The sequence below is a fragment of the Hipposideros armiger genome, unplaced genomic scaffold (genome assembly GCF_001890085.2).
Source record: "Hipposideros armiger isolate ML-2016 unplaced genomic scaffold, ASM189008v1 scaffold_1526, whole genome shotgun sequence".
NCBI lineage: Eukaryota > Metazoa > Chordata > Mammalia > Chiroptera > Hipposideridae > Hipposideros > Hipposideros armiger.
Window position 1 is genome coordinate 106,706 of NW_017732876.1, and position 4,835 is coordinate 111,540.

The window sequence follows — 4,835 nt, forward strand, 5'->3', positions numbered from 1 at the left end:
TTAATAACATTATGTTAATGAGGAAGAGAGTATAAATTGTTGCAACTTCTATGGAGTGTATTATTATTATGCAACAGCTATTAAAATTACAAATACATTTCTACTATGACCTAGCATTTCCCTGTCTAGGAATTTATTTTACAGCTGTACTTGCCCTCAAAATGTGTGTAGAAGAGTATTCATTTACTGTCATAGTAAAAGACGAAGCAACTTAAATGTCAGTCAGTATGAGAGAAATGAAATACAGAATGGTGCATTCATACAACGGAACAACATGCAGTCATTTGAAAATAATGGGGGAGCCTTTGAATGTATTAAAATAGAAGGATTTTCAAGAGATATTTTTATTAAAGCAAGATGCCAAACTGTGTGTAGTATACAACCATGTATGCAAAAAAGGAGCGAGGCTAATAAATATTTGCTTGTATGAGTATAAAACATCTCTGTTGGGCCAGGAGAGAAGCCAGTAACACCAGTGTCCTGGCAGGAAAGGAAATGGGTGGCTCAGGGAAAGAAATAGCAGGGAGAGTTTTCATTATATGTCTGTCCTTTCGCATGTTATGAATTTAAAAATTTCTGAATAAATTACCTAATCAAAAATAGAAATGCAGTTAGAAAAAAATAAAGTGCACTTTCCTGATCAGCAATCTCACCCAATCAAGATTTAAAATACCATCCTACTATAAGGCATAGTAACAGGCCCAGGCCAGCTGTGGTTGGCACAAGCTCATTTAGCTTACAACATCTACACTTAATCTGCAGGGCCTATCGGTGTCCATATTAGGCCAAATTGGCTACTTGAAAGGAGAGTCAGTCGCATAGATCATCAGTTCCTCTAACTCTCAAATCCCAGTTGTGGTTTCAATCACTCCTTCTGGGTCCTGACACAGCTTCTTATTTATAATTGCGCTGCAGTGGGGGAACTCCAGAGGTTTCTGTTTTGGATACAAAACATCATTATCATCCTGCACAGCATCTGCGTTATATATCCGCTACAAATCCAAGCCAAAGCTGCTCCTTCCTGCAGGGTTACTATAAATACACAATGAGGGAGAAGTAAATCTGCCCCAGGGAATATCTTTAAACTTGTGTAGCTAACAAAAAAACACATCGCAAATCAAGCACTCTGAACCCTAGCTTCTCCACCTCCTTCACTGGTCCAAAGAGTCCCTCTCATGATCTTGGAATTACTGCTTCCTCTGAACCTATATCATAAAGCCCCTGGAATGATCATATTTATATATTTTCTACAAAATACCTGGACGCTGGCTTAGGACTAACGTCGTTCCAGGAAGACGTGAAATTGTATAAGGAGAGAAGGAAACTGGGCTATTTATCCTTCCCTTTAGACTGATTAGGCTAAACAGTATAAATTGCAATTAGCTTCCCTTAGCATTGTCTCTGAAAACTGGAAGGGGGCGCTGGTAGCGTCGATTATTAAACCAAGTTTCCTGGTTTGCCAGTTATGCACACGTGAAGCCTAGTAGAATATGCAGACATTTAATTCAGGCGCAAGAATCACATGTCTAGCTCATACCAGGTACACAGGAATGGCGTGGCATTGGTGAGGTGGGGGAAAGAGGCTGGGGAAGAGGCTCTTCTGTTCTTTACAAATTATTCTCAGGTCCTCTGAAGACCAGGGTCTTTGGGAAAAGGTACTGGGTACCTCACAAGGCCGTCTCTCATGACTCCTAGGGAACAAACCCACCTCTTTGGACAAGTTCTCCCCCTCCCTCCTTCATCTGTTAATACTTTGTTTCTCTTCCCCAGATTTGCACATTTCTCCTCAGCTTTTGGTGTAGTTTTCTGTCATTTTGTTCCATTCTGTTCCATTTTTGGGTGAAGAAGGTATGGTGGGGCAGGGATCACTGAGCTTTGCCAATGGACTATGGCAGCGGTTCTCAACCTTTCACAGGGGTCGCCTAAGACCATCGGAAAACACATATTTTCGATGGTCTTAGGAACCGAGACACCGCTCCTCTATCCGTCTCCAGGCCCACATGAAGATACGCCCACATACGAGTACCCGACGACCCCTGTGAAAGGGTCGTTTGACCCCCAAAGGGGTCGTGACCAACACATTGAGAACCACTGGACTATGGAAATAATCAGACCTTCCACGCTGGGCCTCAAGATGATCTCCCATGATGATGAAGCAGCCTGTGACTGCCTCTGCCTTACATGACATTCCTAAACCCTACTTTGTGCTGCTCTGTTTTTACAATAGTAGGTGCTAAGACTGGAGGAAGGGGTAACCCTCACTCTGCTCTACTGCTTTTTTTAGGAGAAAAAGGCATCCAATGTTTAGCCCTTGCTTAAAAAGCATGCTTGCTTAATCGAGAGTCAAATTAACTAGACATCTTTAGCTTTGGGTACCTTTGACTTCTCTCTGATCGATATGTTTCTGTTTTGTTCAAGAAAAGTATCCACCTTCTTTACCAGGTTTTCCTTGACTCAGCTCTTTACTTAATATGAATAATTAAAATTATGCAACTGAGAACTTCAGAAAGCCTACAGTCAAGCTAATGTATTTTAATTAAAATATGGTTCACAGAATTCAAACTAGTCCCACTAGGCAAAAATATGCAACTGAATTCAGAGGATGCTTTGGGAGCCTGGAGATAAAGCCAGTCAGCATTTCCAAGGACAAATACAGGCTTAAGAACATCAAAATCACCTTAAGAAAAGTAAATACTAATTGTAAAATAGATATAAATATCAATGTAAATTTCAATGTTTGGTCTGGTGAGACTATAGACTCCTTTTGGCTTCTAAGCTTGAAAATATTGTCAAATCTGAGAAAATCATCCATAAATATTGAAAATGCATGTGCCCAATTGTAAATTTTGGGGTCCAAATTAAGGTTAAGGTAAAAATGGGTAGCTCATATTTAAGAGCAAGAATGGAATATCTGCATTATATGGAAAAGAAGTTACTTGTTCTATAATTATAATTCAATTTTAAAAGAACCATTTCTGCAGTGATCATATATTAAACAGCACCAGCCTATTATTGGAGCCCATTTTGTAATAGCACCATGTCCTAGATTTTCCATTTATTTCCTTCCATACCTTTATGGCAATGTTAATCAGTCAGACATCCAGTTCTCTAATACTCTCAGGCACTGTCTACCAGCTTGGAGCAGTTTATGATTATTTTAGGCTATTCAATTGTCTTTAGTGAGTAAATCTTTCTCAGTTTGGCATGCCTTGTTCATTTGCCAGTCACCGAGTGACCCTGCATCTTCTCAAAATAGCTGTCTCTACCTTGAGTTCAGTGTAATCTGCTAGGACTTTTGATGGGGCCCTACTTTTAGCAGGTTATTCATGAAGGAAATGAACCATGTGTGGAAACCTTTCCATTCCTGTGGACTCTATTACTATTCCTGTCATCCTGAAAGCATTAAAATACTAACATTTTCTAAATGGAGGTTGAGTGAATTTCTGATGAGGAATATCTTTCAATTATGATTGTGATTTATGGCTTCTGTTTGACATCCTGTTGGACCCTGTGTCTGTCCTTTGATTTTATTTGCTACTCTTGTTTAGGCTATTACAACACAGAGTTATCATACTTTTCATCCAGTGGAGGTAGGACAAGAAGAGAGAGAGAATCACTGTAGCCACAACTTTAAAAATGGTCTTACGAGATGAATGGATAAAGAAGATGTGGTGTGTGTGCACGTGTGTGTGTGTGTGTGTGTATGAGACAGAATATTACTAAGCAATAAAAATAAATTGAATCCATTGAGCTCTGAGCAACAGCGGTTCGAGTCCAGCCCGAGCTGAGCAGCCGCTAAGCTGCCAACAGGTAGCAGGATGGCTCAGCTAAAAAAATAAAATAAAATAAAATAAAAAAATAAATAAATAAATAAATTGAATCCTGCCATTTGTGGCAACATGGATGGACTTAGAAAGTATTCTGCTAAGTGAAATAAGTCAGACAGAGAAATATGAACACCACATGATTTAACTTATTTGTGGGAAAAAAATCAAAACAAAGAAGCAGACAAAACAAAACAAAAACAGACTCATAGAAACAAAGAACAAACTGATGGTTGCCAGAGGGGAAGAGGGTAGAGGATGGGTGGAAAAGGTGAAGGGGAATATAGTCAATAATAGTGTTATAACTTTGCACAGTGACAAATGGCTACTAGACTTACTGTGGTGATCACATCATACGGTATAAAAATATTGAATCACTATGCTGTACACCTGAAACTAATATAATATTGTATGTCAACTATACTCTAATTGAAAATAAATAAGTCACTTGAAGTTTACAAAAGATTGGATTTACTGAAATTGCTATATATATGAAGTTCACGTACATATAAACTCAAACATATTACATTTTGCTAATAGGAAAAAATGTGGTTGAGGCATACAGAAAAAGGAAAAATAATAGATGAAATAAATCAAAAAGAGAATTCTGGTTAATGCATTTTCTGAGTATTCTTCACTGAAATAGCATCAGGGCAAGTTCAGTCTTTATGGTTCTGAAAAGCTTTTAAAGATTTTAACAAAGTAGAAGTCATAGTCTTTGCTGAAATTTTCCATTCAAAAGGAAGACTGATCTACAGTCATATATATCAGCAGCTAGTACAGGCTAGGTTGGTGTGTGACCTGATTTGGAGAAGACCCAGTGGATTTCATCCCTTCAAAACCATAATTTGCTCCTGGATAATAGGCCTAGTCTATCTCTTCATTTCATCCCCAGGCCCAACATTATGAGTTTTGTAGACATTAGGCACTGCTTTTGTGGGTCTCTCCATAAAATCATTTAAAAACATGTTTTCAACTGGTATAAAGACACTTATGTTAATATTATATATT